General features: G+C 41.4%; 1 pseudogene; it reads left to right on the top strand.

Moving 5' to 3' along the window:
• Positions 1 to 1,618: 1,618 nt before the first annotated feature.
• LOC105886141 (histone-lysine N-methyltransferase SUV39H2 pseudogene) lies at positions 1,619 to 21,778 on the top strand (annotated as a pseudogene).
• Positions 21,779 to 23,574: the final 1,796 nt, after the last annotated feature.

Here is a 23,574-nt window from a genome sequence, read left to right as displayed (position 1 = left end):
CTGGCTAAATATCATTTTTCTTTTCAAACTGGGTATGGGATGGAGAAAGAAGCTTGGCTGGCAGGTGGTCGTGTTATGCAGATAAATTTCGCCATAACAACTCTCAGGGAAATGCTTTTATTCAGACATTTCTGGGTGTCAGACTCTCAGCAAACCTGTCCCAGATCAAACAGGCAGGGCCTGGCTGCATTTAACGGAGGTTCAAGATGCAAATCTCTCCCTGAGTCTTCCCACCTGGACAGTCTTAGGGCATTTTTCCTGTTTACCTGAAGCCATCTCAAAATATGGCAAAGAAATGTATTTTGGGTTAAAATATTTATTTTCTTCAACCATAAAAAAAAAATCCCTTCAAGATATACAGCCCCTATAAAATGAGCGCATGTCAATTACAACCTTAGGACTGTAGCCTTAATAAACTCTTAAATGTCAATTACAAGTTTATCTCCACAGATGCAAATCAGGGCAGAGATAAGATCACTCTTCTACCCTCTGAGAAAATATTCACATTGACGATTTCCTCTACCCCCATCATCTTGATGTACAGCTTATGTAGATTTACTGAGCACCAAATAGAGCTTCACAAGAATACCATCAATTGCCTCTCTCACCCCTCCTCTTTTGCCCTTAGATGGAAGTTCTCAACTTGTCCTGAGAGCCAACGGCAGATACTGTGTGGGCTCTGCTTTTCCCAGGCACGTTCTTAAAATCTCGGCTTAATAAACCTCGACTGACTGTGACTCTCTTGCTTTCAGTCACTTACTATTGAAGCGAGCAGCATGAAGAGATGTTTCTCGTTATGAATGGATACAACGGCATGGGTCTTAATTATCTGTCTCTCGTGAACCTTATCAGCAAAGATTAGTGTCACTGAGGCCCATCAACTCTTGGACACTGAAAAGTTAAACATTTTACCTTTAAAGGCACTAGAAAGGCTACTTTGGTTTTTAAAAATCAGCATTTTAGGGCACACTTAAAACCATGACTCAAATATTATAAAAGTGATTCATGTAACCCAAAATATTAACATTTGTACTCCCATAATACTTTGAAATTGAAAAATGTAAAAAAAAATTAGCATTATGAACTAAAATAAAATCTTAAGGCTCCAGCTCAGTCATTTCCTCTCCCACGCCCTTAGTTTTCCATTTCCTTAGTTCTCATTCCTGTGCACGGTACAGGCCACACGTGAAGCCGGTTCAGAGAGGCCGCCGCAGGCCGGGGTCCACGCCGCCGGCAGAACTGTCGACCTGGTTCGACAGCCTAACGGCGCGGCTTGAACCTTGCGGCAGCCCGTAGACCCCATACTTTCTCTTCCGGAGCTCAGCTGGATGGATCTCTTTATTTTAACCAGGGAGGCTTGTGACTGAGAGCTGCCTTTTCGCAAAGAACTATCAGTCAGTAAAAGCCTCCGTCCAGAGAAATTCTGGCCTCCGCGTCCCCTCAAACTGCCTCAAGCGGCGCGGCCGGAACTGCGCAGGCGCGGCTCCGCTGACCTCGCCGGGTTCACTTCCGGGGTTCGCACGCGCCGCTCTCTTGCTTGGGCTCTAGGCTCTGGTGTCATCTCCGAGGTCTCCTACCGCGTACCGGCTCGGGCGGGACTGAGGGGACCAAGCCAAACCGTAGGGCCCGCTCTGGCGTGGCCGCATGATGCTTCCCTGCCTTGGCTGCTGCCGCCGCCGCCGCCGCTGCTGCGGTCGCCCGAGTGGTGCCGCAGTGGCGGGCGACATCGCTCGGGCCTCAGGTGAGTGCCAAGATTTCTATAATTAGAAATATTTTAAATTATGTTGTAAATATTAGAGCAATTGTATTATATTTTTAAGAAATGTTCCCAATTTTGGTGGGAGTGCAAAGTAGAGTCAGTTATTTTAAGGTTAGTTTCTTGTTGAAATATGCACATAAGTTAATATTTTGTTTGTGAATGTTACGTTTGGCTTTCCATTTACAGATCCTTACACAGATAAAGGATGAGCTTGATCCAGACGACATTTATGAAGTTCTCTATTGAAATGTTTTGATTTTCCATACACGCTTCTCTTAGTTTTATATGAAATTGCTTTTACAAAAGGAACTTCAGATATTTTTGAAGAAAGTGATTAGTAAATCTTCGTGGAATGTATTTCTTTTTAAATGAAACTCATTTATAATATAAAATTATCAATAATTATGAATAAGTGTATCTCAGAGGATCTTTCAGAGAAAGATCTTAGACATTCATCTGGGGCTGCCGATCAAAAAGAAAAAACACAGTAAATGCACAAGTAGAAGGTAAGAACTGTATTTTATTAAAATTTAAAGTCATTTGATTCAGCAAATCTGGGATTCTCCATTTCTAATATGTTTTGAGGTGAAGTCAATGCTCCTGGTCCCTAGACCACACTGAGTAGCTAAGGTACAGACTTCCCTGTAGAGAAATCTGTTAGAAGAGCAATTGAAGAACAGTTCCAATATAGCAGGATCAAAGGAAAGCATTACTTTGTTTTTATTTCTGACTGTGTTCCTAGTCAACAACATAGCAAGGCCCCAGCTCTACAAAAAAAATAAATAAATTAGCCAATCATGGTGACACACACCTGTAGTCCCAGCTACTTGGAGGCTGAGGCTGGAGGATCACTTGAGCCCAGGAATTGTAGTGAGCTGGGATGGTGCCAGTGCACTTTAGACTGGGTGATGGAGTTAGACCCTGTCTCAAAAAAAAAGAATATTAGAGTTCAGTGGAAGGAGAGAAAAAGGATGATAGAAAAACCACAAGAGGCCACACATGGTGGCTTATGCCTATAATCCAAGTACTGTGGGAGGCTGAGGTGGAAGGATCATTTGAGCCCAGTAATTCCAGATAAGCCTGGGTAACAGAGTAAGAATTCATCTCTATAAAGAAAATAAGACAATTACCAAGGAGTAGTGGTACATGACTGTATTTCCAGCTACTGAAGAGGCTGAGTCAGGAGAATAACTTGGGCCTCAGAGGTGGAGGCTGTAGTGAGCTATGATCGTGCCACTGCAATCCGAGAGACACCGGGTGACCCTGTCTCAAAAAAAAAAGTAAAAAAAAATCCAAACCCTAAAATTAAAAAACAAAAAACTGAAAAATGAAAAGCTATAAGAATCAGGCAAAAGATACATTGTTAATATGGAGAAGACTTAAACTTGTTTTGTAGATCTTTAGAGGGAACGTAGCATCTGTTTCTCCCTTTAAATATTTCAGTTTCCATCAGCATTAAAACTAAATTGGGGCTGGCTGTGGTGGCTCACACCTGTAATCCTAGCACTCTGGGAGGCCAAAGCAGAAGGATCATTTGAGCTCAGGAGTTCGAGACCAGCGTGAGCAAGAGTGACATTCCGTTTCTACTAAAAATAGAAAGAAATTAGCTGGACAACTAAAAATATATAGAAAAAACTAGCCAGGCATGGTGGCACATGCCTGTAGTCCCAGCTACTCTGGAGGCTGAGGCAGAAGGATTGATTGCTTGAGTCCACGAGTTTGAGCTAGGCTGATGCCACCTCACTCTAGCCCAGGCAACAGAGTGAGACTCTGTCTCAAAAAACAAAACAAACAAAAACTAAATTGGTCTTTCAGATTAATGATTCTCACTAGACAATTACTTGATTTTTAAGACCAGTTGGCATAGAACAAGAACATTAGGAAAAGAAAAAATTGTGATTTAGAGATTAGACCACACTTTTGAATTGTTCTTAAGATACATTTTTCAATTTTTAAGAATTTAAAGTGATTCTGTTATTCTTTGAATTATCAGATTACGTGAGTAGAAAATAAGAATGATCCCTTTTTATAATTAGATTTAATATTGAATTACATTAATAATTTAGTTGATATTGATGATAAACACTTTAAATTTCTGCTTTTTTCACATATTTAAAATTACTATCTGACTGACTGAAAGCTTAAAAAACATAACTGTGCATATTATAATTATTTTTAAATGTATACTTTGAATTTGTTTTAGATATGGGCATCATCTCAGATAGGAACTCGGATGGAACTCAGCATTACATATCGGAATTGAAATCTCCACAACAGAAACTTCTGAAGAAGATTTTGATGAAACCACATTTAGAAGATATAAGCAACTCTATCTGAAAGAATTGAAACATAGAAAATCTTCATCCAGTAAACTAAGCGAGTAAGTCAAAACATAGAATCATAGAAAATAAAGTAAGCTGATTAATTTGGCTGAGAAGCATAAGTTTTAGGGAGGCTCATGAGATTAGTCAGAAGTGAAAACTAACTAGATAATATAATTTTAGAAAATGATGTTTGTGAAATTACCTTTGACATATTGCTTTAGGATAGTTTATGTCTTTCTCCCTTTTGTTTTTATGTAGCTTTTTTTTCATGTAATAGTATCATGTAGTTAACCTGATCTGTTAGTCCTTCAGGTAGATATGTTTGAAGCTTTATAATTTAGGCAGTCATATTGTTATAAATTGCTTGCCAGCATTTCTCTAAGTAGAACTATTAATGAGTTTAAGTAGTTTTTAGAAGATTAGAACTTAAACCAAAACAGTCAAGTACTACTACTGCTCACTCATCATATTCTGGTACTTCATAAATTAACTTTCCTTTATTGTGATCTTTGGTATTGTCACTAGTGAGCACCTTCAGACAAACTATCCTGTATAGTTTTCCACTCTACATAAAGGCATATTTGTGAAATATGGAATGATTAACATAGGGATGAAGGGATGGATAATTCAGAAAGTGGTTAAAAATAATACAGTGTTCAGCCTGAGCATCAGGTGTGTGAAAACAGAAAGGACGGGCCCCACCTCTGATGCCATGGTAACAAAGTTAGCAGCTCATTTTCATTGGAGCTGCCTTAGTTCTTTTTGATCACCAGCTCAGCTATCTCATTTTCTCCTAGAAGTTGTTGCTCTGAATTATTCCTCAGTGCCAAATACTTAATTTTTCCCAGATAATGTGTGAAATGTACAAGGGTGGTAAAAGCAAGTATTTGACAGTGTCTTTGAGAGATTTTTTTTTTAATCTTTGAGCTGATTTACTAAATGAAAGTATTTCTAGCTTTAAGTTTGAATATTTTATTGTTTATATTTAAGGAGTACAACATCGTGTTTTAACACATTTACAAATAGTGAAATGGTTATTATAGTCTAGCTATTTAACATATTCATTATCTCACATAGTTACCCTGTAAACATGAGTATCTCTAATGGCATCCTGAAGAATCTTACAAGAGAGCCATTCCAAAAGGCAGCAAGTGTTGCCTGTTATGCAGTACATCATTGATAGCCATTTGTCTACCATCCATACTTTGAAATACTTGCCCATTGGAGATTTCTCCAGAAATAAATGCACACCATGAATGATTTTAAAAGTATGATTTCAAACAATAGGCATGCTATGACATATTTTCAGTGTTAAAATGCTGTTTAATGGGAAATTTTATTTACTCTGGGCAACTTTATAATTTTAAAGTGCAAGTCGTTTAAGAATAATTAACAAAAAAGTGAAATACTAAAAACTTATTTTTGCAATCTTCATGGAACTCATCAGACTCTAGCAGAGGTCAAACTGAACTGTTTTAGGAGAAACACAAGAATTCCCTAGACCTCACCCTAACCCTAACCCTAGCCCTGACACTAACCCTAGCCCTAGTCCTAACTCTAACCCTAGCCCTAACGCTATCCCTAACTCTAGTACTACCCCTAACACTAACCCTAAGTATCTATAAGTAACATCTTATACATTGATACATTCGATAAGAACCAGAACACAACTGATTCAGTTCACATAGATATGCAAACCTGTAAACAAGCAAACATCTAGCTTCTTTAAGTTAATGTAAGTGTTTAACAGAGTGTCTAGCTGCTTTCTCTAAGTGTGTGTAAGGGTTTTCATATGAAACATTTTTCTGGCTAAAAATTACCTTTTTCCTAAGAAATGCCTTTCTTAGAGATTTTGCCAAGAATCAGAACATACTGCTTCATTTCAGAGTTAAAGCTATAAACAACCAAATTTCTAGCTGCTTTCTCTAAGTAAATGTAAGGATTTTCATGTGAAATACTTTTCTGGCTAAAAATTACCTTCTTCCTACAAAATGTGTTTCTTGTGTTCTTAGAGGCTTGTTAGGCATAGATGCGAAAAAGATTCTAAAACTGTAAAGATGTTAACTTGCCTACAGGTGCAACTCTAAGTAACGTATTTTAATAAATAGAGATATTTGACAAGAAACAGAACACACTGCTTCTGTTCATAGAGTTAAGCAAACATATAAACAACTGAATGTCTAGCTGCTTTCTCTAAGTGAATATAAGTATTTACATATGAAACTCCTTTCCAGATAAAAATTCCCCTCTTTCTATAAATGCCTTTTTCTTAGATGTGTTTGACAAGAAACAGAACACACTGCTTCAGTTCACAGTTAACCAAACATAAACAACCGAATATCTACCTGCTTTCTCTAAGTGAATGTAAGTGTTTTCATATGAAACTCATTTCCAGATGAAAATTACCCTCTTCATACAAAGTGCTTTTCTTGTGTTCTTAGAGCTTGTAGGATGTAGACACAAATAAACTTCTAAAAATGTAAAGCCCTAGACCTAGCCTTAACTCTAGCCCTAGCCAAAACCCTAAACCTAGCCCTAGCCTTACCCAACCGTAGCCCTAAACCTACCTATATCCCTAGCCCTAACCCTTACCCTAGACCTAACCCTAGCCCTAGCCCTAAACCTAGCGCTAGCCCTACTATAATAACACTAATCCTAATCCTAAGAGAATTATCTATATGTAACATCATCTTATACATTGAGGTGTTTGATAACAAACAGAACACACTGCTTCAGTTCATAGAGTTAAACAAACCTGTAAACAAGCAAACGTCTAGCATCTTTCTCTGAGTGTAAGTGTTTTTCTATGAAACTCCATTCTGGACAAAAATTACCCTCTTCCTACGAAATGCCTTTTTCTTTCTTAGATAAGTTTGACAGGACCAGTACACACTGCTTGGTTTCACAGAGTTAAGCAAACATATAAACAACTGAATATCTAGCTGCTCTCCCTGAGTGAATGTAAGTGTTTTCATATGAAAGTCCTGGCTAAAAATTACCCTCTTCCTATGAAATGCCTTTCTAATGTTCTTAGGAAACATAGATGCGAATAAGCTTCTAGAAATGTAAATCCTTAGTCCTAGTCCTAACCCGAGCACTGTGCTTAGCCCTAGCCCTAACCCTAGGTTCAGTTCCACTATGTGAATTCAGACCCCACATCTGTCCAAATAGGGTAAAGGAAGGAATGTTGGTGGGGGCAGTGGCCCACCCCTGTAATCCTAGCACTCTGGGAGACCAAGGCAGGATTCCTTAAGCTCAGGAGTTCAAGACCAGCCTGAGCAAGAGCAAGACCCCCATCTCTATAAAAAATAGAAAAATTTGCTTGGCGCAGTGGCGTGTGGCTGTAGTCCCAGCTACTCGGGAGGCTGAGGCAGGAGGATCGCTTGAGCCCAGGAGTTTGAGGTTGTTGTGAGCTACAGTGATGCCACTGTACTCTAGCATGGGTGACAGAGCAAGACTCTTGTCTCCAAAAAAAAAAAAAGAAAAAGAAAGGAACATCAGCTTCAACATGCCCATTCTTCAAAGGTCCCTGGTGCTCTCTTCCTCAGCCCCACTTACAGTAACACCTTGCACAGGCGGGTTTCATAATGAGTTGAAAGGTAGCCTTCATTTCTCAATACAAGAAATTAGACTCTTGTCAAAGGATGGTTTATATTTAGTCATTAAAAGGAACCTGACCTAAAACAATTTGCATATCTATGAATTTGTATTTGTGTCTCAGTGTGTGGTGTAATCATTATTAGCAATGGGGAAGATGGCATATGGCACAGGTCACAGACGAAAGAATTTTCAGGGGAAGTATGTAGACAATTCCAAAGGTGGAGGCTTGGCCTGGCGTGCTCCAGGGTGGCACTGGCTCCTGAGCCTGACAGCCCACAAGAATCCCACTTTGTGCACTGCAGGAGAAACCTGCCACCTCATCCCTTCCAGCTCAGCTGGACCCAGGACCCAGGACTTACCATTAGGGGTCTCTGTTGCTCTGTATTTTGGTGCTTGTTCCTGCTGGTGCTGTGCTGTGGGGTCTGCCCCAGGCAGCTTCCTAGAGAACTACTGAACCACAGGGCATTGTCTCCAGGCCTTGGAGCAAGTGGTAGTGTAGACTGTCCCATTAAATCCTTGAAAATAGGACACAAAATAGGCTAAGAGGTTAAGTAATTTGCCCAACGTTACACAGCTAATAAATGGTGGAGCTGGGAGTTGGACCCAAGGCACATGCTTTGAACCACTCTACACATCCCTAGAGACTAGTGCCAGGACACTAGGCAGAGCAGCCCTCCAGTGAGAGAGTGTCACAGGGTTTGCTGGATACGGTGGAAATGACTAACATTTGAGCTCTCAGGGGAGACAACTGGAAGACAGAACTGGGTAACCGCTGTGCAGAGCACCCTCTGGGGCAGGGGGCCAGGCCTCTGGGAAGGCATGTGACACACAGGCTTCCCAGTTACAGCGTGGGCGGGAGCCCTGAGCCTGCTGCTTGGGTCTACACCCTGGCTGTGCTGCTTAGACCCACCCCAACATTTGTGGGGCCCGGGGGGAAGACAAATAGAGGCCACAGGCCATATGCGTAAATACTTAAAATATTTTAAAGTTATCAATCAAGCCAACAGACTGTTAAGTAAAATATGCTCTGTCCTCCTACCTTGATACATAAAGCTTCATAATGATCTGGAAGGCCAGGTTTGAATTTAGAATTCTTGGACTCCACGGAGTTCTTTTTTTTTGTTTTTTTTTTTGTTGTTGTTTTTTTTTTAAAGTCTGTACCCCCATAATACTCCACGGAGTTCTGTGTCTGAAAGAGGAGGTGCAGGAAAAGTGGGCCTCAGACCATGACCCACCCCCTTCTCTTCCCATGCTCTGCTCTGTCACATCTCTTTAGGGGCCTTGCCCACACATGTGGATGCTGAGCCTGCATATTCAAGCTTTGTCCACACCTTTCACAAGAAGCTACCTTTTGGCCACCATTTGGGCCCATTCAGGTGGCACCATCCACCCTAAGGAAGACGGACCGGAGAAGAAGCCCTGGAAGCAGACTCATGGCTGTTGGGCTAGAATTCCATAGTGTCTAGTACCCGAGTGTGGTTTAGAAGGGGCATGTGGGCTTTCCCTGGGGCTCCAAGGATTTTTGCCTTAGGGAAACACCACCAGAGCAAGATCTTTTAAAGTTCAGGGCTCTAGTAGAGGCCCTTCAGGTCTGGGTCTCAGGGGGTTGTTATTGCCATTTTCTTTTATGAAACATTGACCACACTAATTAAACTCCCTAGGCCTTGCTTTCCTCATCTGTAAAATTCAGATAATTACAGTAAGGAATAACTGAGAAATAAGTGCATTTATTCAGTATGGGTCAAGTGCTTAGATTAGTGCTTGGAAAATAGTATTATATACACGCTAACAAGTATAATTATTACTTGGGTCTGGTCAGGCATCTTCAAAGTTGTTAACAGATTGAGTGCTGCAAAAAAAACTCACTTTTTAACTAGTGATAAGTAAGAGCTATTTCTGGAGACCTGGAGGATTCTAAGAACCAAGCTCTCTAGCAGCCTGATTTGTTCTCAGGCCAGAGCTTGTAATAGGAACAGGAAGTGTGGAAAAGGAGAGACCAGAGGGTGTGGGACAGAGGTATAGATTCACTGCTAATCCACTCAACAAACCTTCCTTGGGCAGGCACTTTTCTAGGTCCCAGGTAACAGGAGTGAGCAAGACAGACAGGGTCCTTGCCTTCATCCATCTTACCTTTTGGGGGTAGGGGGGTCGGAGAGTGAGGTGAGTAGGAAGTATTTAACAGAAGCAAAGAAATAAACATGATCATTACCAACAGAGACAAGGGGAGAGAAAGAAATCAAATAGGGTAAACTGAGAGAGAATGATCAGTGAGGGGAGGCAGGAGTGGGGGTTGGGGCAGGTGGAAATGACAAACTACTTTCAATAGGATGGCCAAGACGACCTCTCTGAGGAGATAACATTAACACTGAGACCTGAATGAGGAGGAACTCCTAAGACTGGGGCCCGAGCAGTGAGCTGCTGTGATGCCTTTACTGGATTGGGCAGGGCTAGGTGAGAAACAGTGTTCGTAAAGAAAACCCAGGGTTTCAGTTAGGAGATGCTAAGTTTGAGATGGCAGTCATGTATTCAAATGGAAATATATGCTTGAACTCAAGAGTGAACTTAGGGCTGAAAAAAATAATTTAGGAGCATTTGTTTGTAGATGGTATTTTCAAGGCACAAAATTGGCTGGGACTGAGTTTGAATGAAAGCTCCTCAAGATGGCAGCGGCAGGGGCCGAGACGCGAGGAGGATATGGAATATTATCTTGTAAAATGGAAAGGATGGCCAGATTCTACAAATACTGGGAATCTTTACAAAATCTCAAGTGCCCATTACTGCTTCAGCAATTCTCTAATGACAAGCATAATTATTTATCTCAGGTAAAGAAAGGCAAAGCAATAACTCCAAAAGACAATAACAAAACTCTGAAACCTGTGGTTGCTGAGTACATTGTGAAGAAGGCTAAACAAAGGATAGCTCTGCAGAGATGGCAGGATGAACTCAACAGAAGAAAGAATCATAAAGGAATGATATTTGTTGAAAATACTGTTGACTTAGAGGGCCCACCTTCAGACTTCTACTACATTAATGAATATAAACCAGCTCCTAGTATCAGCTTAGTTAACGAAGCTACATATGGTTGTTCGTGCACGGATTGCTTCTTTGACAAATGTTGTCCTGCTGAAGCTGGAGTTCTTTTGGCTTATAACAAAAAACAACAAATTAAAATCCCGCCTGGTACCCCCATCTATGAGTGCAACTCAAAGTGTCGATGTGGACCTGATTGTCCCAATAGGATTGTACAAAAAGGCACACAATATTCACTTTGCATCTTTCGAACTAGCAATAGCCGTGGCTGGGGTGTAAAAACCCTTGTGAAAATTAAAAGAATGAGTTTTGTCATGGAATACGTTGGAGAGGTAATCACAAGTGAAGAAGCTGAAAGACGGGGGCAGTTATATGACAACAAAGGAATCACATATCTCTTTGATCTGGACTATGAATCTGATGAATTCACAGTGGATGCAGCTCGATATGGAAATGTGTCTCATTTTGTGAATCACAGGTGTGACCCAAATCTTCAGGTGTTCAATGTTTTCATTGATAACCTCGATACTCGTCTTCCCCGAATAGCATTGTTTTCCACGAGAACCATAAATGCTGAAGAAGAGCTGACTTTTGATTATCAAACGAAAGGTTCTGGAGATATATCTTCAGATTCTATTGACCACAGCCCAGCCAGAAAGAGGGTCAGAACTGTATGTAAATGTGGAGCTGTGACTTGCAGAGGTTACCTCAACTGAATTTTCAGGAAATAGAGCTGATGATAATTGTAGTTTTTCTGATGTTAGCATTTTTAAAAAAAATGAATATTTGGGATTCTTTGTTTCATATCAGCAAGATTATACCTTTGTTAATTTATAGTTCATATTTCAACACATTTGCCAAATGTATTACCAACGCTTTCTAAAGAGAGCACCACTGGGCCACATAGACTGACTTGAAGTCTACATATGTAGTGCTTGGAGACCAAATATGGAAGGCAAACTATTTATGGGTCAGCATATGCATAGGTAAGAAGTCCATGTGAATAGAAAAATGCCGCCTTCAGTATTTGAAAAGTGTTAAACTCATAAAAGTTGCTGAGATCAGAAATTCGACTTGCCATACATACACCCCAAATTCGGAGAAATAGAGTTAATTCAGTCTAGGCAAACATGCAAGTTCTGTTTTTGTTATTACATTGTCATTTCTGTTTAATACTCACTGTACTTGTATTTGAGACAAATAGGTGATACTGAATTTTATACTCTATTTTCTACTTTTTCATTAAAACATCAGCATCTTAAAAAAAAAATTGGCTGGGACTGCTTAAGCAGGAAGTGTAGGAGATAAGAGAGCTGAAGCTGTGGGCCTCACATTTAGAGTCATGGGATGATTAAGCGCCAGTAAAAGAGACTGAGAAGAGAAGGGGTTGCAGGGGCGGTAGGAGGAGAACGAGGAGATGATATGGTAGACCTACCAGTGGACCCCAAAGATGTCCATACCCTAATCTGCAGAACCAGTTGAATATATTGCCTTATGTGGCAAAAGGTGCAGTTAAGATGCACCTTGAAGATGCAGTTAAGAAGCTTGGGATGGAGAGATGATCCAGGATCATCTTGGTGGGCCTAATCTAACCACCCAAGTCTTTAAAAATGGACAAGGATGGCAGAAGAGGGGCTCAGATACGATGATGGCACGAGAGATTTGAAGCATAAGAGGGAATTGACCCACTGTTGCTAGCTTTGGAGACAGAGGAGCCAAGGAAAGCAGGTGGCCTAGAAGCGGGGATTGGCCCCCTCAGCTGATGGCCAGCCAAGACATAGAACTTTAGTCCTACAGCCACAAGAACTGAATTCTTCCAACAACCCGAGTGAGCATGGAAACGGATTCTCCCCTACAACCTCCAGAAAAGAACTCAGCTCTGCCAACACTTTAATTTTACCCCAGTGAGACCTATGTTGGACTTCTGACCTACAGAACTATAAAATAATGAATCTGTGTTGTTTTAAGCCACTACATTTGTGGTAATTTGTTACTGCAGTGAAAGAAAACGAATACTTGTGGTTTGAACTAAAAGCTGAAAGAAAGTGCTTCAAAAAGGACCATCAGCTATGTCACAGGTTGCTGAGAGGTTGAGTCAGAGGAAGAGGTAACTGTTGTTTAGGACAACAGATTGTTGTCAGCCTTGACGGCAGTTTCAGTGGAACAGCGAGGTCAGCAGTTTCAGCTGGAGTGGGGTGAGTAACAGGGCAGGGTGAGGAAGCAGTGACTAGGACGACTCTGTCGTAAAGTTTTGTTGTGAAGAGAAGGGAGGAAATGGGACGGTAATTGCAGAGGGGTGTATGTGCACCCAAGAGTTTTGCTTTGTTTTAGCGGGAGACAGGTTTGTTTGCTGAAGGAATTGATCTTGTAGGGAGGATGTGGGCAGTGAGGGTAAAGGGTGACCAGAAGCAATGTGGGACCCAGAGCACAGGGCAGGGCTGGCATGACAGGACCAAGGGGCCAGAAGGATGGCAAAAAGGATAAGTGCAGACACAAGGGGGTTTGTAGCATGATGGTGGAAGGAAAAGGACTCCTAGTCTGATGGCTTCTCTTTTGCCATCAAAACAACTGACATGAGGTCTTCTGTGAGGGTAGCAGGGGGAGGAAAGCATGTTGGAGGTTTGGAGAGAGAGAGAAAGGTATCGGATGGTTTATCTTGGAGCACGGGAGGCAAATCTGATGACGGAATGGAACAACACTGCCTGCAGGAAGTGGCCTTCTCTGTCTCTTTCTCCTTCCCCTGCTGCTGGGACTGGAGTGTTCCATTGGGTTTAGCCTGGGCTCTGGGGCGTGTTGTCACCTACCAGACATAGAACCTGAGCACCCTTCTTAGCCGGCCTGAGCCTCAGTTTCCTTGGCTTCATTACTGCAATCACGCTCGCCCCACCTGCTTCCATCAAAGGAGACGGCACGTACCAAACCGCTTTGTAGACCGTCAAGCACTGCCTGAATGTGAGTCGTGATTCTTTCTTAATGGATGGGGCCCATCCCATAATAGCTGGCCAAGGAAGGAGGAGATCCCCAGAAGGCTGGAGATGAGCATAGGGGGAGGGTGTCTGTTTAGCTGCAGCAGCAGCAGCCTCTGCCTTCCTGAGATCACTCCCTCCCAAAGCATGAGCAATAACTTCCACCTCCACCCAGGCCCCAGGAGGCCTGAGAAATTCCCAGTTGAGTTGTTTTCCTGGAGCAAAGGTAATACACATCTACATCAGGGCTTTCCCTCCGCTTCTCTAGCCATGTCTGCAGCTGTCATCTGGCTAGATGAAGGAAGAGGAAAAAGAGGCCCTGATCCTGCCGTGTCACTTGCTGAATGTCACCCTCCAGGATTGCAGCAGAAGTGGCAATAAGCCTTCCTTCTGGCTTGTGCATGTGGTTTGGGGAAGGGCATCTTTGCAAATTAGATAGATAAGCCTTATTGTAACCAAAGAGAGGTAGCCTTCACCCAGTGGAAAGCAGGGATCAGAGAGCGCCAGACTTTGCCTGGGGTCAGACACAGGTCAGCGGAGGAATCCAATCAGGTCTGTTTGACTCCAAGTTCATGTTTTTTTTGTACCATACAATAATGCCTGCCTAGATCCACCCAGCCTGCCTGCTTCCCAGGAAAAGGAAGCGGAGGGAAGGAGCCAGTGTTTACTGAGCGCTTGCTTACCAGGGGTCCTGCTGTTTGCAGGACTGTGGGGGGAAGGTACGCCTATGGATGGCTGTGAGCCGCTCAGTCTAAGAGCTATAGCTCAGTCTAAGAGCTATAGCGGCTGTTTCAGGATCAACCCCTGCCGCTTGGAGAGCTATAGGAGGTGGGCATGTGCTAGCTGAAAGCCATGGTGACTTCAACATTTGATCCTGGTCACTGAAGACAGAAAGACAAGGAAAATAGCAACATAAGTAGACACCACATTCTCCTCTTCAAATACCTCTCTTTCTCCTCTCAGTCCCCTAATGCCAGGCAATGATCCCATTTTTTTCCCCTAAATGGAATGCAGGAGACAAAAGAAAAGTATTAAGGGTATGAAAGTGGAATAGAACTTACTCAAATCTCACGGAGACTTTCAAATGGTGGAGGAGAAATACATACAAAAGGAACTGGATAAGGGATATAAAGATAAATAAGCATATTTCCCCTCCAATATGTCTTACCAAAATGCTTTGCTTCGGTTGTCTTACATTTCTAGATAACATAAGCTGGTTATGCAGCAGCTGTGTGGGCCTATTCTTACGTTGTTCAAGGCCAAGTTTCTCAAAGGAGTTAGGGAGGAACACAGTGTGTTCCATAAAGTTAGTTATGCCTAACTTTTCTTTGGCATAGTTTTATGTTAGAATTTTAATAAATAAATGGGAAGAGAGGGAATGTATTGATAATATTTATTTTACATTCACATTGGGAACCCTATAGGTGTTAGTAACCTTTAAAAAAAAGTTGGTATGTTTGTATAGAGCTGTGATCATAAATTGGCACCATGCTTTTGGAAAATACAATGTGTATCAGGAGCCACAAAATTGTTCATGTATTTTGACCCAATGAATTTTTTGATGAAAAAGATACAAACACTAAAGATATACATAAGCGTTTATGACTATGAAACATGAAAACAATCACAATATTCAATGTTGTGGGGAATAACTGAGCATACTGCTATCCATTCATATGATGGAGTATTATACACCCTCCATAATTAGTGCTGTGCTGGAGACAGCCCACACTGCCTTGCGAGGGCCAATTGTGTGTGTTTTTCCTAACTCTGCTTTCCTGATGCCATGGTAGTAGCATGAAATCAGCCACAGTGGGAGTATTAACACCAGGCAAATTGGTAAACGCTATCAGTTTGGGGTCACCTCCATCCCCAGAGAGCAAGTTGTTAAATGTTTGTCAGCACACCATTGGCTACAGTGTTATGTCAAAAGTATACAAAGTTATATATGTGTACTGTTGTCAGAACAATGTTAAAAATGGATATGAATAAAGATAAGGCATAGAAGAGAACATAGACAAGTTGAAAAAAGATTATTATGGATAAATTATTTCTTTGTTTCAAGCTCTGTTTATTGCTATAATCTTATTTATATAAAGATTTTCTTAAATGTTGAAAGCTACATTTCTGTTTTTATTATGACCAAGTAAGCTCCTTTGGACCCAGCCTCTCACACATAAAAACTATAATCCAAGGTGAGGGGGAGTGTGCAGGCAGGCTCACCTCCTGTTAAAAGAAAAAAAGAACTATAATCTTTGGAAGTAAATACACACAGGCACACACACACAAACTGCATATAGACATTGGAGAATGGAAAAGACAGGCCAATTCTGGAGGAGAGTCAACACTTGAAAGAGGGAAACAATATGAAATAAATTATCCCATTTTTATGACAGTAAAAATGGGATAGGCAGGGCAGGCTACAGTTAGCACTATGTGCAGAGCAACTAAAGCTTTGATAGGCAATATTTTCTAGTCTGAAGACCAGGACACAGGGTACCTAAAGCCATTGGAAATTGAGGAGGGAATCCAAGAAGAGAGGCAGAGAGGGGAAGTCCCAAGTTCTGTGTATAATCTCTGCCCAAATGTCTGGCTGCCCCTGAACCACACTTTTGTGGTACAGATTCAAATCAACTCAGCTTGAGCTAGAAAAAGTGAACTAATTTTGAGCTGCTGCCCAAGAGACAGAATTTGCAGCTTACACCTAGCCAAGTTAAGTTGATTGCTTGCAAAAACCAAACAACCAACCAAAATGTTAACTCTTTGGAGAAATACAACAGAATCAAGAGTCTCCACAACATAACATTCACAGTGTCTAAGAGACATTCCAAAGTTACTTGACATGTAAAGAACCAGGAAAATGCAACCTAATCTCAATAGAAAACAATCTTAAAATGACTCAGATGCTGGAATCAGGAAACAGGATTTTAAAGCACCTATATGATCTATGCTCCATGATGTAAGGAAAAATATGCTTGCAATGAATGGAAAAGTAGGGAATCTCAGAATGATCTATAAGAGCTTCTATAGGAATCCTAAAAAATATATAAAAATTCTAGAACTAAAAATTATAATATCTGAAATTTTAAAAATTATGGAATGGATTTAGCAAAATGGAGGTAACTAAAGAAAAATTCAGTGAACTTGAAGTTGGATCAATAGAAATTAATCTAAGAACAGAGAGAAAAACATTTTCTTTAAATCAGAGAAGAGTTTCAGAGACCTGTGGAACATGTGCTTAACATACAATTAAAGTCACAGAAGAAGAAGAATGAGAGAATGGAGCAGAAAAAATATTTGAAGAAGTAATGGCTGAACCTTTCCCAAATATGATGAAAGGCATAAATTTATAGATTAAAGAAACTCAATGAACCTGAGGCAGGATAAATATGAAGAGAACTTTGCCTAGGCACATCATAGTCAAACTGTTAAAAAGCAAAGATAATGAGAAAACAGACCAAAACAGCATACAGGAAACAATGATATGAATGACTACTAACTTTTCATTAGCCATAAAAACACTGTTAAAGTACTGAAAGAAAAAAAAATATTGTCAATTCTATAGCTAGTGAAAATTTCCTTCAAGAATGAGGGCAAATAGGCTGGGCGTGGTGGCTTATGCCCGTAATCCCAGCACTCTGGGAGGCTGAAGTGGGAGGATTGCTTGAGGTCAGGAGTTCAAGACCAGCCTGAGCAAGAGTGAGACGCCATCTCTACTAAAAATAGAAAGAAATTAGCTATATAAATCTAACTGAAATTAGATTAATGTCTCTCAATAGCAGCAGTATTTTGGCCAGATAATTCATGGGGGGGGGGTGCTGTTCTGAGTATCAAAGAATGTAGCAGCAACCCTGGCTTCTTCCCACTAAATGTCAGTAGTGCCACTCCGCAGTTATGTTAACTGAAAATGTGTCCTGACATTGCCAACTGCCCTTGGAGGGGCAAATGTCTCCCTCCCCCCCACCCCATTAAGAACCAATGCCCTAAAGCAACCACTAAAAACTGGAGAGATATAAACCAAAAAAACCAATAGATACATTAAAATGGAATTTCAGAAAACATTCACATAGTCCAAAAGAAGGCTAGAAAGGGACAGGAACAAACTAACAACACAGGAGAAAAACAGAAAATAAATAGTAAAATGACAAATAGAAATCCAACCATATCAATATTACATTGTATGTTAATTGGGTACTCCGATTAAAAGGCAGAGATTGTGAGAATGAATGAAAAAGCCAGACTTGCTGTCTCAAGAGAGACACTTTTAAGATGAGGACATAGATAACTTGAAAGTAAATGACAACTATAGCATAAAGCAGGGGTTGGCAAACACTTTCTGTAAAGGGCAAGATAGTAAATATTTTGGATCCAAGGACATAGGACCTCTGTCAAAAGTACGCAACGCTGCCACTGTGGTACAAAAGCAGCCATATGCAAAATATGAATGAAAAAGATATGCCATGTAAATAGCATAAAACTGAGAAGCCTGCAGTGAATATTTTAATAACAGATAAAATAGAATTCAATGTTAAAGCACATTACTAAAGGTAAATAGGGACAATTTGTAATGATAGAAGGATGAATTCATCAGGAAACCATAACAATCATAAAGTGCATGTTCTTTGTAACAGAGCCTCAAAATATGTGAAGCAAAAGTCAACGGAAGAGAAAAATAGACAATTCCACAATCACAGTAAGAGATCTTTAACCACTTCGGGACCAGCGTCGACTATAGTCGATAGCCACAGATGAACACACGCAGCAACTTTAGCTGACAGCTGTGATATGAAGGTGCACAGCCGAGCGTCAACTTTAGCTGACAGCTGTGATATGACTTTTCTGATTTTTCATTTATCAAAATAAAATTGTGAACATTTAAAAACATAATGAAAACATATATGTATATGTTACCTATTCTGATTTACATTACAAGTAAAGCTGCCTGTAAAGTAAAACAAACTTTCAGTGCTTTAAAGCTTTCCTCATCACACAAGAGTAAAATGGATTCGTGGTCAATGCACAGCACAAACTATCATGCAGACTATGAGTGCCAGATGTGGGCAAGGTTTCATGGCCGGTGAGCGCAGTCCCGAAGTGGTTAATCAGTCTCTGTCTCTGTCTCTCTCTCTCCTCTCTCCTCTCTCTCCTCTCTCTCTTTCTCCTCTTTCTGTCTCCCCCTCTCTACCTCCCTCGGCAGTTGATAGAACTAGACAAAAGGTCAGTAAAGACAAGAGGGTTGAACAACACTGTTAACTGCCTTGATCTAACTTGTATTTACAGAACATGACACCCAACAACTGCAGAATGCACATCTTTGTATGCGTGGTATGTTCACCAAGAAAGACCATATGCAGGACCTTAAAACCAATCTCAAGAAATTGAGAATAGTTCAAACCATACAAATTTGAAAATATAACCTCAATAAAATTAAGTTATAAATCAATCACATTAAGAACTTAGGAAAATCCCAAACATTTGGAAATTAAACAATACACTTCTAAATAATTCATGGGTCAAACAAAATATCACGAGGAAAATTAGAATAAACATTTTTCAAGCCAGCATAGAGGGAAACATATTTGAATGTGGAATTAGAAGTTTCTAGGTACAGATGTAGAGGCTTCTCGCCATAAACATTGCTAAGGGAAAGAGATGGTAATGCAGGAGGAAGGGGTTTCTAAAGAGGTCAGAAAAAAGTTCTCAGGAGAGAACATTTGAACTGAGAGCCCTAAATAATGAGGAGATATATAGTCATTGCCCAGTATCTCTGGGGGACTGGTTCCAGGACACCCTTCCCATACCAAAATCTGCATTTGCTCAAGTCCCTGATGTAAAATGGTATAGTGTTTGCATATAACCTATGCACATCCTCCTATATACTTAAAATCACCTCTAGACTACTTATAAATAATACCTAATATACTGCCTAGACCTCACTTCACTCACATAGATCCACAATTGGTTGAATTTGAGGATGCAAACCAGAAGACCACTTGTATAATCAAATAAATCAAGATGTTATGGGTTGAGCTGTGCCCCACCCCCCCTCCCCACAAGCAAGATGTTAAAGTCCTAACCCCCACTACCTGGAAGTATGACGTTATTTGAAGATAAGATCTTTTTTTTTTTTTTTCCTGGAGACAGTCTTGCTCTGTCACCCAGGCTGGAAAGCAGTGGCACAATCATAGCTCACTGCAGCCTTGAACTCCTAGGCTCAAGAGAACCTGCTGCCTCAGCCTCCCAAAGTCCTAGGATTATCAGCATGAGCCACCACACCCAGCCTGGAGATAAGATATTTACAGAGATAATCAAGTTAAGATGAGGTCATTAGGATGGGCCCAATCCAGTGTGACTGTTTATACAAAGGAGAGATTTGGACACAGAGACAGATGTACACAGAGGGAAGACAAGGAGGAACACAGGGGACATGCCACCTGCAAGCCAAGGAAGGCCAGAGGCCAAGAGGGCATGAGCTAACAGCCCTCAGAAGGAACCAACCCTGAAGACACTATAATTTGGACTTCCAGCCTCCAGAACTGTGAGCTAATAAATACATGTTGTTTAATCACCCAGTTTGTGGCCCTTTGTCACAGCAGTCCTGAGAACTACTTCTTTAAGTAAGTAAATGAGGAGAATGAGCATGTGGGACTCCTCTCATGGAAGCACTGGAACAGCACACAGGCAGAAAGAACATTGGGGATGAAGGCCAGATGTAGGAACTGGCCCCTGTCATCTTGCAGGGGTGACAGCTGTTCACACAGGCCAGAGAGCTTTTCTAGACCTTAAGGACAGGTATGTAGATGCGGGCAGGGGACTGATTCCATTCCACAAAATTGATATTAATAAATGTCTATTTAAGTGGTATAAAAATAATTAAGTCTTCAATACCTGTTAAATTTATTAATTGTAAAAAATTGCATTACATTTGAATACAATTCATTGGTTAGACTTTCTCACTATGGAATAACTTCTCTATATGCACAATAATTGCTGAGAAATCAGAGCCAATTATAAAATAAAGAAGTTACTCATAAATTCCAAAGGAAAATTCTAAACATTGATTCTAAAGAGTTTATTCAGGAAAAAAATACATATTGAAAGATGCTGATACATTTAAATACAGTTGATGAGATGGGGGACGGGCTACAAAATTAATGCTATTTAAGGCCAAAGACAGTCAAGAGCAGGGGTCCTCAAACTTTTTAAAGAGGGGGCCAGTTCACTGTCCTTCAGACTGTTGGAGGCCTGGACTATAGTTTGAAAAAAACTACGAACAAATTCCTATGCACACTGTACATATCTTTTTATTATTTATTTTTAAATTGATTCATTTTCTTTTCTTTTCTTTCTTTTTTTTTGTTTTAGATAATGCACTCCATCGTAACACATATCTTATTTTGAAGTAAAAAAACAAATGGGCAAAAACACCCACATGTGGCCCTCGGGCCGTAGTTTGAGGACGCCTGGTCTAGAGACTGCTGCAGAGGCCCAGGCTGGTGGTGTGGGAGCAAGGCAGAGCAGCTGGCATGGGAGATGGGGCCCAGGAGGCAGGCAGGAGGTAGGCCTGGATACAATGTGGGTTTTTTAAGTCTCTGGAAGGTTAAATACAGAATGAGGTGCCCTGGGGAAGGCTCTAGAGGGGAGAGACCAGGAAGAAATCTGGGACTGACAGGCTAGGACAGCCTCTCTGCCTCTCTGTGTCCTGGAAACCTACTTGAGACTCTGACAAGTGACAGTGTAGCAGCAGCATTAAGAATTCCCCTCCAGCTGGGGGCCGCGGCTCACGCCTGTAATCCTAGCACTCTGGGACTTCGAGGCGGGAGGATCGCTCAGGGTCAGGAGTTCAAAACAATTCCTGAACAAGAGTGAGACGGGGTCGTCTCTACTAAAAATAGAAAGAAATTAGCCAGACAACTAAAAATACATAGAAAAAATTAGCCGGGCATGGCAGCGAATGCCTGTAGTCCCAGCTACTCGGGAGGCTGGGGCAGGAGGATCACTTGAGCCCAGGAGTTTGAGGTTGCTGTGAGTTAGGCTGACATCACGGTACTCTAGCCCGGGCAACAGAGTGAGACTCTGTCTCAAAAAAAAAAAAAGAAGAAGACAGAAAGTACAGTAGCAGACAACTCATTCCAACTCCTTTTCTAAACCAGAGGTTGCAGTGCTCAGCTGCAGTAGGGGCAGGACCCGCCACCAAACTGCAGAGCTGTGTCTGGGCACAGCCAGCCTAGAAAATCCATCTGTTCAACAGAAGCATCCTTTTAAGGGGCTGGGCAGGAGGTTGGCCAAAGCTGAAGCAGTGTGGCTGAACCATGGACAACAGCGTTGACCAAGTGGGCTAAATAAAGAAGGAGGGATGGAGCCTCAAGGAATCCTTCAGAATGTTTCTTTTTTTTTTTTTTTCTTTTTTGAGACAGAGTCTCGCTTTGTTGCCCAGGCTAGAGTGAGTGCCGTGGCATCAGCCTCGCTCACAGCAACCTCATTCTCCCGGGTTCAAGTGATCCTACTGCCTCCACCTCCCGAGTAGCTGGGACTACAGGCATGTGCCACCATGCCCGGATAATTTTTTGTATATATATATATTTTTAGTTGGTCAATTTCTTTCTATTTATAGTAGAGACGGGGTCTCGCTCAGGCTGGTTTCGAACTCCTGACCTCGAGCAATCTGCCCGCCTCGGCCTCCCAGAGTGCTAGGATTATAGGAGTAAGCCACCATGCCCCGCCCAGAATGTTTCTTGATAGCAAAGCTATCTTAAAATAAGAATGAGACATCTGGATACTGATGTGGTCACCTGGGAACATAAAAATGCTCAATATTTCATTTGGGCAATTATTCAACAAACATTAATAGGGTGCCTACAAATTCTTGCAAGATATTCTTTCTTCTCTATATATTTTTCTCCACCTTTCTGCAGCCAAATGGTTTAAGTCAAGTTTTCTTGGATAGTTGAACAACTCTGGTATATTTATGATATATCATGGCATGGGTATTGTGACCTCCAGATATACTAAGACCTCAGCCTTCCCTATTAGTTGAGCCCTGTTCTGTCCCAGGCACTGTGCTAGACTCTTTCACATTCTCCCCAAGATCTTTATAACCTTATCCCTCCCAGTGGTGGTCATTATCTGCTTTGGTCTATGCAGTCCCATTTGACCCCATAACAGTACTCCTGTTTATTTGGGAAACTGTTCCTTCCTAACTCCAAACATGTAGTTCTGGTTAAGGCCATCGATTACAGAGCTCACCCCACTTCCTATGGTAACACGCACGCTGCCTGGGATGAGCCAATTGTGATCTTCTGTCTCCCTGACAGAGCGATTGATCTAGGTAGGGATGGACTCACAACCTAAGCCTGGCCAGAGTTTTCCCCCAGTATTTTTCTAACTAAGGTCAGGAGAGAATTTCTGTCTTTTCTCTCTGACCTCAGAGATGGAAACATGTGACCAGAGTTCTAGCCTATGGGAAGCAGAAAGCTGAGAGAATAAAGCCAATGTACAAGGACAAGAAGTGCAGAGAGAAAGATGGCACCACGGTGACTCAGAGGCCAGATATGGCTTTCCTCTACCCTTGATTTGATTCTTTGAGGCAATCAATTCCCCTTTCCTGCTTCAGTTAGTTGAGTTTAGGATCTTGTTGAGTGTAACCAAGAGTCTTGCCTAAGGTGCTCCGTTATTCAGATATCCTGGAATCTCAGGGAGCCCCTTCAGCTGCCCAAGGAGCTCAGATCTTGTTCCCCTGAGCCTTGACACCCCCCTGAAGTTCTCCTGCTTCTCTATAGTTACCCCACCACACGCTCCAGCCATAACTCTGGACCAAATACCTATCTTAGCACTGCTAAGTCCCAATCAAAATCTTAGCAAGCTTAACATTTTTTTTTCTTATTTTGAGAAGTCA

The sequence above is a fragment of the Microcebus murinus genome, chromosome 23, assembly GCF_040939455.1.
Source record: "Microcebus murinus isolate Inina chromosome 23, M.murinus_Inina_mat1.0, whole genome shotgun sequence".
NCBI classification, from domain to species: domain Eukaryota; kingdom Metazoa; phylum Chordata; class Mammalia; order Primates; family Cheirogaleidae; genus Microcebus; species Microcebus murinus.
This window is presented reverse-complemented; position numbering and strand designations above follow the sequence as displayed.